Source organism: Lissotriton helveticus, chromosome 4_1, assembly GCF_964261635.1.
Source record: "Lissotriton helveticus chromosome 4_1, aLisHel1.1, whole genome shotgun sequence".
NCBI classification, from domain to species: domain Eukaryota; kingdom Metazoa; phylum Chordata; class Amphibia; order Caudata; family Salamandridae; genus Lissotriton; species Lissotriton helveticus.
In genome coordinates this window covers 1,035,112,025-1,035,124,985 of record NC_136063.1, presented here as the reverse complement: position 1 = coordinate 1,035,124,985, position 12,961 = coordinate 1,035,112,025, and positions in this window count along the sequence as shown.

Below are 12,961 nucleotides of genomic sequence, written 5' to 3'. Positions count from 1 at the left end.
CCTCCACCTGGGGAGGTTCGTTCGCGCCGCCTCTCCCTTCCAGTGCACCCCACGCCGTCTCCTGGCGCAGGTATATGTGATGGTTGGACCAGGGCACCGCAGGACGTGTCTTTAGGGGTGTAGCTGAGAAACCTCCACCTGGGGAGGTGGGGGAGGCTCGTTCGCGCCGCCTCTCCCTTCCAGTGCACCCCACGCCGTCTCCTGGCGCAGGTATATGTGATGGTTGGACCAGGGCACCGCAGGACGTGTCTTTAGGTCAAACCCTCAACTATGGCACCCAACATCCAGGACTTATGACATTTGTGGAAGGCTGTGACATCGAAGCATCTCAGGGACCAAGCATATGCAGAGTCCTTTCTACAGCCTCTGCGTTCCTTCTTACCTAGTTATGGTTTTTTCACTGCCACTCCAGGCTTTTAGTCTGTGGATGGCAAACTATGAACCTACACTCACCTATGAAAATCTTACTATTGATGCTTGACTGAGGACAAGGAGATCAGTGAAGCGCTGGGGTGTAGCTGAGAAACCTCCACCTGGGGAGGTGGGGGAGGCTCGTTCGTGCCGCCTCTCCCTTCCAGTGCACCCCACGCCGTCTCCTGGCGGAGATGTTGCAGCAGGCTGCCATGTAAATAGTTATTTAATTAAACGTTTTACCATGTTACTTTGTTGGTGTGTTGTATATATTTATAATATTTGCATAGGGTTTCTCGTTATTTTGGGCGGGGTGGGCGGCGGAGCAAATTCACTGAAAGAACCATAGGTTATAGACCATATATAGTTAAATATCTCAAGTCCTTCTGTGCACTCGATGGAGATACAGGTCGTCGATCAGAAAATGTGCTGGCCACCTCTAATGGTAATAGCGTGGCCAGGGCTTTTGTTGATGCCTCTGCAAATTGCACAGGGTGCACTTGTTTGACATGCCGCACCATGGTATGTATGAAAAAGGAATATTTTTTTGTTGGATTTCCTCTTGAGAGAAACGAGTCACATATCGTGCAGGTTACTTTTGGTGCATTTACTTTCTTTTGATCTTCAGGATAAGTGAAAAATTGCCAGATGAAAGATTCTTTTTTTCTTCTTAAAGGTAGTCGATCATTTTGGAAGTGTTGTTTTCATGTTGCAGCAGGCTGGCATGTAAATAGTTATTTAATAAAACGTTTTACTCTGTTACTTTGCTGGTGTGTTGTATGTATTTATTTATAATATTTGCATAGGGTTTGTCGTTATTTTGTGCGGGGTGGGCGGCGGCGCCGAGCTATGTTGCAGCTATCATGGCGTCGAGCTCGGTTTCTCTCACTAGTTTCATATTTCTCATGAGGGGTTGTTCCAAATGTTTCTATTTTAGCGAGGTCAAAAAGAGATCCTATCAGTGGCCTACTGATTTTGCTGTATTCTTTTTGTTTTCTCTAACGATTTTTAAGTTAAAGTTTGCTAGTACGATACAGCTGCTAGTCCGCATTTTATATATATGTCTTTTTTATTAGGGGTGTCCTCCGGTGGAGTCGGACGATCTACCTCTAATAAACGGTAAGTGTTCCTCTGAAGGAATGCGTCTTGAAAGTGGCCGACTGTAATGTATGATATTTCACTCAGTGACTTTCAGGCCCAGGTTGTATGTTTTTTCAACGAAGTCCGTTGTAACGCATGCCTTTACCACGCATGCGTTACAACGGAATGCTATTTACACGCCTATCTTTTTCCACGTATTTTAGTGTGGTGACGTCATTAGTAAAAAAAAAAAACGGCCTTTTCCTTCCTCTCAGATGTCGATTGCCTGCACATCACGTCTAATGGTGAGTGTTGTAGTGGTCGTTTCCCTTCAGGCCCATGCTGTTTCAAAACTGTGCATGTGCTTGAAGCAGGTGTAGGTATTGACGCAGCATAGAAACTACTAAGAACCAATTGGAAGTGTTGTTTTCAAGTCACATGACTTCACATGCGCGTCTCAGGACGTGTACGCGGTGATAGTATCTAGTCACGTACGCCATTTGGAAGTAGCGGTCTAATTCAGCGAAGTTTCAAAACGTGAAAAGGAGTAAATTCAAACATATCCGGATTTAATATATCTTTTGAGCTCGATTCAAGCATACAATTGTTAAAGTATAAAACCTTTTATATATTTTTTTGAAAATAGCAAGGTGTGTACATTCGGTCACACACGAAAGTTTAAAAAGACATTCGGCTCCATTTAATGAAGATTTTCATAATAATAAAAAAGAAGCCTAGGTTTAGTGTCTTTGACGTAGTATAAGTTCTTTGATGGGTCTATGAAGAAATTCAATAAGTTCAGATTGCAAAGTTTTCACGAAATATGTAGGTGGGTGCGCGCACACGGTCGCGCACGAAAGCCTGGAAATGCGCTATCCATTTTATTGAGAACTGTTGCCGAGAGTGCGCACACCGGGTCGTGCACGAAAGTTTAGAAAGGCTATTTTTATTTACAGACAAATTTTAATGCATTGAAAAAAAGGCAAGGTACAGACTTTCTAATTCTGTATCGATTTACAAGGAGTCTCTATGCAACTTGAACAGTGAAGAAAACGGCTTGTTTCCGAAAAAAATATTGCCAAAACTTTATTGACAAAAGTATAGGTTGTATACACGAGATATTTCTGAATTAGCATTTTAAAAACCAATGAAATTCACTGAAAAAAACATAGGTTTTACACACGTTATAGTTAGGAAGTAGCATTTACAAAACCTATGAAATTCACTGAAAAAACCATAGGTTTGACACCAGTTATAGTTAGCTGGAAATTTTACTGATATAAAACCAATGAAATTCCACGTTATAGTTAGTTGGACTCATTATAACTTGCGCGTGTAATGCACTGCTGATGACGTCACATATTACATCACTCATGACATCACTGATGACACCATCCTTGTGACACAGTGACAGACCTCCTTTAACTGTAATCTAACCCTTGAAACGCATATTCAATAATAGAAACTAAAGTTTTCAAAAAAATGGAGATACCCATACCAGTTACAACAACCAATTCAATAATTCCACCATCTATATACACATGCACTATTTCACCAACAGTTCTATATAGTCACTCATACATATATTCACTAATCATATGTAGTGATACACCTACACATCCTGTTACACACCGACAGTCATCCAAAAGTTATTCACACACATACTCACACATGCAAATAAACTATTGAACATCCATTTATTTGCATAAACAGCTATACACACACTACCACTTTACTTCTAAGGAAACTTACACATACTTACTCTCTTAAAAAATCACTTATAGAAACACATACTAATTTAAACAGGAACTCTTACAATACCTCACTCTCACATATACTCACTTATATACATCAATATTCACATATACTACATTAAAACATATGTAGTTACTGCTAAAGACACTAATAAGAGAGTCATTCACTCACTAACACAGACATATACACACTCTTCCACACATACAGTCCTGCACATATGCTGTCTTCAAAACACATACAAACAGAGACTCAGTCATTCTTGCATCTATGTACTAAGTAATACCCCCACCAAACCATGCAAACACTCATACTGATACTAAGAAAAACATCTAATAACCTATATACATACACATGTATCTACTCATCAACCCATGGAGCCACTTATACACAAAGTGAAACAATAATACATATATTTAAAAATTTAAACATTACTCAGTAATATATGTATTCACTAAGATATTCAATAATATATACATATATAACACATATTTATTTTTCAGAAAGACACACATTCACTGGATGGTGTCATCAGTGATGTCATGAGTGATGTAATATGTGACGTCATCAGCAGTGCATTACACGCGCAAGTTATAGTGAGTCCAACTAACTATAACGTGGAATTTCATTGGTTTTATATCAGTAAAATTTCCAGCTAACTATAACTGGTGTCAAACCTATGGTTTTTTCAGTGAATATATATATATATATGCAATTTGTTACTAAATGTGCAAATCTTTGATGTGTTGGGTAGTTTCAGCTCCATAATTATGTCCATATCTCTGATGATGGTATAAGGGATAAAGTACTCCCTGGAAGGACATTATAAGGATAATGCAAGTCACCAAGGACTTCCATAACCATATAGAGGAATGAGACCGAAGTCAGAGTTCCTTGATAAGGTTATGGAACTCCGAGGTGACATGGGGTACTTCTTTCCAAATAATAGATGGTCACACCGTCACCAGTCCCACAAACCACTTAAACCTTTCTTTTTTATTTTTTGTATTGAGCGTAAAATAGTAGACATGATAACCAAGGTACATAAAAATAGCAAACTTACAAAATATCCAATTTCATATTAAAATTGTCAATAAATAGGACAAGTTCATAATATATTTTACATGATAAATATGATAAGCAAGTTAGACAAAAAAGAATAAACCTGTATACTATCCATTCTCAAATTTAAAAAGAACAATAGAAAGCGCAAATGAATATTCTAATTTACATGATATCGAAAACCAGCATCCTAAATAATACCTCCACGATAACATGTAACCCTAACTTCGAGGACCTGTAGGATTCCAGGCAACCTCTTTGAAAAAGGAGGCTTTCTAATTACTCTGATTTTGCGCTCTAATGTCTCTCCTGTGAACATGCGGAGGATAATAACCAATGACTTTTAATTTATACACGAGAGCACTTGAGTTACATAGTATCATTTGGACGCCTGTTCCCAACATAGCCCTCCCAGGTCAGCCCAAATCTCCGCGGTGCCCCTATCCTCTTCGCATAGGACTCTTCAAATTTATAGGCCCGGTCCAGCTTAATTTGCCACTGACCTAATGTAAGGATTTTCTGAGATCTCCAATTCTGCAATACTAAAGATCTGGCTACTTCTATGGCCAGAAAAATAAAACATTGCCTATGTATTGAAAGCTGACTTACTCCATTAGAAAAGCCAAATAAGGCCTGCTATGTGCATGGTGGGATGTCTGTTGACATACATTTACTAATAAACCTAAACACCTCCTCCCAGAAGTATTGTAATCTCGGACATGCAAAAAATATATGTGTCCAGTCACCCGCCTCGAGCAAATTACAACTAAATCAGTCATTTGGGGTTGAAGGGAACCATTTATGTAGTCTGAATGGAGTATAGTAAACCACCGATCTTGACAGAAAAGACATCCTTTTGAAATTGGCCGCCCTCAGAGCCCTATGGCCACACATGGATATTATACCAGTAGTTTGTTTCCTACTTTATTTTTGGGAGTATTGTTTCAACGAGGCTCTTATTTGTATCCTGTCGCAATAGCCTACACCAACTGCCAATACCAGTTGAATTTAAATCAAAGGCTGCTTTTAAAATTATTCTGGCACTCTCGTTGATTCCTCTATAATTATTCAAGAGAAGCATGTAATCTGCCTGAAGCTTAACCAGAGATCACAGCTCTGAGGTTCAAATTGTGTTACAAAAGCATCCCACTTTATCAAATTAAAGACACCTAACTTATGAAAGCCTAGCGTATTATATGACTGGATCCCCTTTTGTAGGAGCTTATGACCCCATAAGTCACAGTCATAAACAGAGGAATATGCATGGCATGTTGGGACATTGTAGCTTTTTTTTGAACTGCTGTACACTGCTTAGGAGTATGTTCACAACCTTATATCATGTCTTTTTTGTTAACTTTGCAGTGCGTAGGAATGCTGGTAGCTTAATTGCACTCTCTGTTAGCATGAGACATAGTAAAAAATTATGAAAATTCGAGACAGGGGCCCCTAGCTGGGTTGTTAAACTAAGTAGCGCAGCTTGGTAATAGGTAGTTACATGAGGTAATGCAAGTCCCCCCTGCTCTACATTCAATTGTAAAATAGATAACTTCACCCAGGGTTTTTTCTTTGCCCATACAAATTCCTGGATCACCTTATGTACTTCATTACGGTATGGAGATTGGTATTTTTAGAGGAAGATTTAAAAACAAAAATATCAGCAAGAGACTCGGTCTATTATAGACAAAGGTAAAAGCAACCATCTTTCTAGCAGGTTTATTATTTTATCAAGTGTTCTAACATAGTTCAGATAAAAAAGTTGAAGGAAGCCTGCTGTTACATACAGGCCCAAATATCTAATAGGTTTAAGAGGCAAACATGTTACCCCTTCTGGAAGGTCGATTCCTGATGAGTTGAATAGGAGAAGCTCCATTTTGGACAGATTCACCCTATAACCCCCCAACTCTGTGAACACCTGGATTTCTCCCAGTGCCATCTGGATATTTGACTTATCTGGGATTAGCTATAGGATCAAATCGTCTGCAAAAAACTTGATTTTTTTTTTCTAAACATACTACTGATTTGGGAAAACTTACTTAGGTACCATATCACTTGTACTTAAGTTAGCATTTCATATTTTCAAACCACAGTTAAGTTTCAACCCTCTCTCCTTCTGTTCAATCCGAGTTTCTATAGTAACACTTTGGGGTCGATTAGGATGGCGGACGGAAATGGGTACTGTCCGCCATGGTCGTGGAAATTTTACTCCCGGCTGCGCCGCGGAGATTCCGCGGTTGGGATTAGGATAATCATGTCACGAAACTCCGACCGCGGCGGACGGATCATAACAAACACCATCCGCGGTGGACGGAACACATCTAACTCCGTCCGCGGCGGACGGAGCCCAATGAACAACCCCCGCCGCGGACGGAAATGACCGCGGAAAAAAACACATGTACCGCCATACCTGTGAATACTCCGTGGCCGCAATTAGGATAAATCCGCCCGTACCACGGAACGCACAGCCATCCACGTCCGCGGCGGAAAGAATGCAACGATAAATAGTGCATCACTGCGGAAGGCCAACACGCACAACATCCCTAACGTCAAACAAATGTCAGAAAGTGTACCGCAAGTACAAAACAAACATACGAACATTGACAAGCCCCCCCCGATACACCAACATCAAGCACAAGCCAGCATGACACGCCCCAAGTACCCAAAAATGCACACTAGTCAACACACCCACCTACCACCTGACTGCCAACAACCATTGAGACACAACTATAAAATGACACCCACACACTACCACAATCCTTTGCATCACAGCATTGCTGCTAGCAAGAGGCCCTAATCGAGATACAGCTAACTCACATAGAAGACACACAACCACCACCCTACCACACAAACACCCACCACACAATTCCTACACATCACACACCACACACCTGCACCCACCAACTCACTCAACCCACACACTGAGCACCACACACCATGGCACCCAAAAAAAAACCTAAATTCACGGAGACAGAGTTGAAGGTAATGGTAGATGAAATCATCCGTGTTGAGCCCTACATCTTCGGGGCCCAAGTCAAGCAGACGTCCGTGGCGCAAAAGAACCACATGTGGGACAGGATCGTCACTCGGGTGAATGCTTCAGGGACCGTGCCGAGGACGAAGCATGACATTCAGAGGCGGTGGCATGACCTGTAGACCCGGGTGAAAGGCATCCGCGCAAAAAACTATGCAAGAGCCAATCATACTGGTGGAGGAACATCCCCGGAGCCCATACCCTTCACCGATTGGGAGGAGAAGGTGCTGGTGATACTTCACCCAGAGAGTCTAGACGGACTTGATGAAGGAGAAGAGGCTGGTAAGTACAAACAAAGCCCCACGATCAGTACGACATGGTCAGGCTCACACAACTGAGAAGACACATCACCTACGCCCCAAACCATGCACGTCGGACACCTACTCACAAACATGTACATGGCTACCAACAGGCCCCCATGTTCACGGGGAGGGTGGTGGTGGTGGAGGGTGGGGTGAGTGAGAGGTCCAAACTGCAACTCCCAACAGGCCCCCATGTACACGGGGAGGGTGGTGGTGGTGGAGGGTGTGGTGTGTGAGAGGTCCAAACTACAACTCCCAACAGGCCCCCATGTACACGGGGAGGGTGGTGGTGGTGGAGGGTGTGGTGTGTGAGAGGTCCAAAGTACAACTCCCAACAGGCCCCCATGTACACGGGGAGGGTGGTGGTGGTGGAGGGTGTGGTGTGTGAATAGTCCAAACTACAACTCCCAACAGGCCCCCATGTACACGGGGAGGGTGGTGGTGGTGGAGGGTGTGGTGTGTGAGAGGTCCAAACTACAACTCCCAACAGGCCCCCATGTACACGGGGAGGGTGGTGGTGGTGGAGGGTATGGTGTGTGAGAGGTCCAAACTACAACTCCCAACAGGACCCCATGTTCACGGGGAGGGTGGTGGTGGTGGAGGGTGGGGTGAGTGATAGGTCCAAACTACAACTCCCAACAGGCCTCCATGTACACGGGGAGGGTGGTGGTGGTGGAGGGTGTGGTGTGTGAGAGGTCCAAACTACAACTCCCAACAGGCCCCCATGTACATGGGGAGGGTGGTGGTGGTGGAGGGTGTGGTGTGTGAGAGGTCCAAACTACAACTCCCAACAGGCCCCCATGTACACGGGGAGGGTGGTGGTGGTGGAGGGTGTGGTGTGTGAGAGGTCCAAACTACAACTCCCAACAGGCCCCCATGTACACGGGGAGGGTGGTGGTGGTGGAGGGTGTGGTGTGTGAGAGGTCCAAACTACAACTCCCAACAGGCCCCCATGTTCACGGGGAGGGTGGTGGTGGTGGAGGGTGGGGTGAGTGAGAGGTCCAAACTACAACTCCCAACAGGCCCCCATGTACACGGGGAGGGTGGTGGTGGTGGAGGGTGGGGTGAGTGAGAGGTCCAAACTACAACTCCCAACAGGCTCCCATGTACACGGGGAGGGTGGTGGTTGTGGAGGGTGTGGTGTGTGGGGTGTGTGCGACAGGACACAGAAATGTTTTCAAATCGATATGAACATGTAATGTCCACATTACTGACCAGCTCTATCTTGTCCCTCAGGTGATCGTGAACTGACTGGGGAAACCAGTACCCGGCCGCAAGCTTCGCCTCACACACATACCGGACTCTCTGGTGACGAGGAAACAGGCAGCTCCGGTGCGGAGGATGGAGCGGGACCAAGCACACAGCCAGGGCCATCTGGCTCACAGGGACTCCCGGGACCGACAACCGTCGCATGTGTGACTCCAGCGACACCTGCCTCTGTGATCTGCAGAGTCCCCACCACCACCACCACCACCAGTACCACCAGTACCACCAGTACCACGACTCCTGCCTGTGCCACCCAGCCTAACCCAGCGCACGATGCAGGTCCATCGGCCTCACACCCAAGCAGGGTGAGTGGGCCACAAAGGAGAGAGGCGACGGGACATCAGGCAATAAGGCGAGCCACACCCCGCCGTACAGAGGAAGGACAGCTACCCCATCCTGTGGCAGAGTCCCTACAAGCCCTTGCCAGGTGCCAGGCGTAGTACGACAGTTCCCAGGAACATGCAGATCGTGCACACCAGGACTCAGTGGACAACACCAACATGTTGCGCGAAATCTCTGGGTACCTTGGCCAGATCGTGCACATCATGGGCCAACAGACAACAATGTGGAGGGAATGGATTGGCCGGAACAACCGACCCCCCCCTCACCAATTGTCGTAGCGCCACCGCCACCGTCACCTCCACCTCCACCGCCACCGTCAACTCCGCCTCCACCGCCACCGTCACCTCCGCCTCCACCGCCGCCACCACCACCTGTGCCCCTGGCGACGGATGTGGCCCATGACCAACCTGCACCCCCAGCTGACTCTGTTCCACCTCAGAGACGGAGGGGCCGCCCGAGGCTGGAAGTGGGTGAGAGCAGTGTTGGAGCGCCATCCACACGCTCCAAGAGGGGCCGCCAATGACTTTGTCACTGCCTGTGCCAGACATTCACCCTGCAAAGTATCCTGTCCCACATAGACAATCATAGCCACTGGTCTGCTGGACTAGCCTGACACCCCCCAATGTGGTGTCAGCACGGACATTTCAACTGCCATTACCTTCAACTCCAACTCCCTCCCCACCCACTTACTTGTAAATATTCACCAGCACAAAAGCACAACCTGTAAATAAATTTCACTTACACACTCAATGATGTTTTGCCTCCATGTTTATTCACATGATTACCTTCAGAAACAGACGTAAACAGGTGCCGGGATCCTAGTCGTACATGATCATGGCGCTGCGGGAGTGACCTAGGGAAAATCAGAGACAGCAAACACACGTCAGGAAACAGATTCACACACATCACAACACACTGCACAGCAACATTACACAAACTACACTCATCACTAAAGCATGGGATGAGAGGACACACATCATGGAGACTTGTATGTCCAAAGAAATGAAGACACACATATGCAACCATCACAAACAAGAACACACAGCTGATGCACCCCACATCCACACAACACCAGCAAACATACATAAGGCATTGTCAACTGGCACAAGAGGTAGTTACTCACATTCAAGGGAAGTAGCGATCAATGAGCTGGCGCCTCTGGTCCACACCTTCCTCCTCACCACTATCCTCATCAGTCGACATGGGTGGGATGGGAGGTCGAGGAACTTCTTCGTCTTCAGGGTCCAAGAGCAGTTCAATGTCATTGCGCACTGCCAGGTTGTGGAGCATGCAGCAGGCAATCACGATCCTGCATACTTTTCCTGGTGAGTAAGGCAGGGCCCCTCCGGTCTTATCCAGGCACCTAAACCTAGACTTTAGCAGTCCAAAGGTACGTTCGATCACTCTCCGTGTCCTTCCATGTGCATCATTGTAGCGCATTTCACCCGCTGTCGTAGGATTACGTAGGGGACTCAGGAGCCAAGGCCTGTTTGGGTACGCCGAGTCGCCTAAGTAGGGGGATGACAGACACAAATATCACAACAAGAAATGGTGGTTACCCCATGCCACACAGAGATCACAAAAGTCCCCACTGCACACTCACCAACAAGCCACGCTTGACCGGGTCGCAGATTTGCCATCAGTTGGGGGACAATGCTGCTCCGCATGATGTGGGCGTCATGTGCGGAGCCAGGAAATCTTGCACACACATGGGAGATGATGTTGTTTGCCAGGCCCACCACCTGCACGTTCAGCGAATGGAAGTGTTTGCGATTCCTAAAAACCTGCTCACGTGCCCGTGGTGGAATGATAGCGATATGTGTGCCATCAATTGAACCCACAACGTGTGGTATGTGGCCCAGTGCATAGAAGTCTGCTTTGACAGCTGCCAACTCTTCCGCCCGTGGGAAATGTATGTAGTCATTCTTGTACAGCATCATAGCTCTTAAAACATCCCGAAGTACCGTGCTGAACATGGACTGTGACATCCCCCCGGCATATCCAACTGTGTACTGAAAGGTGCCAGTAGCAAAAAAGTGTAGGGCAGCCATCACCTTTGCTGTGGGTGTAATGGCACCAGGATAAGTCCTTCGTGGCTGCAGATGAGGAGACAATTGGGCAACAAGCTCCATCAACCGTCGTCGATCCAGCCGGAATTTCCTAATCACCTCCTCGTCAACCATATCCTCCAGCACAGTGTATGGCCGATGCACATTTGGAGCTCTCCTGTGTGGGAGAGAAATGTAACTTGGGTCAACTTACAAACGACGCATACGTGTGCAACTCCATCACATGTGAGCCAACATTAGCAACAACAACTTTTCTAGGGAGAATGGACATATGTGTGACATCTCTGATACTCTATACAATACGTAGTGCCCCTTTAACAAAGTGCAGCCACTTGCAACAGGAAGTGTGTCAACGCAACGTAGTCACATGTGAACCTTACTGACAATACGTGTGTCTTTACCCTAATGTTTAATAGCCACATCACAGACACACATGCAAGTGCATGCACACAAACGATAATGATACACACGCACCATGTCATCATGCACCAATGCCAACACCAATAATGTTGTCCATACGGTAATTACATGCATGGTGACACAACGTCCAAAACACATACACTGAATGCATGTGTACCACCACCACTGTAGTCACCTCGCCAGAACCACACACTGACAACAGATGCATAATTTGGCCATACAGCCGTGATGTACTGTGTAGTTGTGAAGATGTTATAACGTTTGTAGGGTCACACCCGAAGTCAACACGTCCAAATGCACATCTGTTGCCCATTGTGTGCCCACCGATGGGCATAGTATGGACACACATGCAATAGTGTATGACATATGACCTTTCCCTATCACGCTCACAACCCTCATGACGCAACTGCACACAACACATCACGGTGCAGCGTCTGACAAGATAACATAATTGGCGCCGCCATGGCGGTGCACAACTTCCGCTACTTCCCAAAGGCCATACGCGGCCAGCGGCCCTCTTCCCATTGGCTGCATGTGCACGGACCGTCACGGGCACACATCGGCAACCGCACGTGCAAGCTTCAGGCACGGATGCTTCAGTTGCAACAATGTTCTATCACTGGCGCCACCATGGCGGTGCACGTACTCAGCGGGGGAGGTGCAGGCCTATACACCCTTTAGATGTACTCAATGGACATGCCAGTTCATGACCCCCCTTACAGTCACATTGCATCATCCACCGTACACCGGCCGGAGCGGCCGGGCCTAGGACGGCTGTGCCGGCCATGTCCACAACTGCCGTGCCAGGCCATGTCCACAACCGCCGTGCCAGGCCATGTCCACAACCGCCGTGCCAGGCCATGTCCACAACCGCCGTGCAAGGCCATGTACACAACCGCCGTGCCCAGCCATGTACACAACCGCCGTGCCCGGCCACGTACACAACCGCCATGCCAGGCCATGTACACAACCGCCGTGCAAGGCCATGTACACAACCGCCGTGCCAGGCCATGTACACAACCGCCGTGCAAGGCCATGTACACAACCGCCGTGCCCGGCCAAGTCCACAACCGCCGTGCCAGGCCATGTCCACAACTGCCGTGCCAGGCCCGGACTGGCACGGCGGTTGTGTACATGGCCTTGCACGGCGGTTGTGGACATGGCCTGGCACGGCGGTTGTGTACATGGCCTGGCACGGCGGTTGTGGACATGGCCGGCACAGCCGTCCT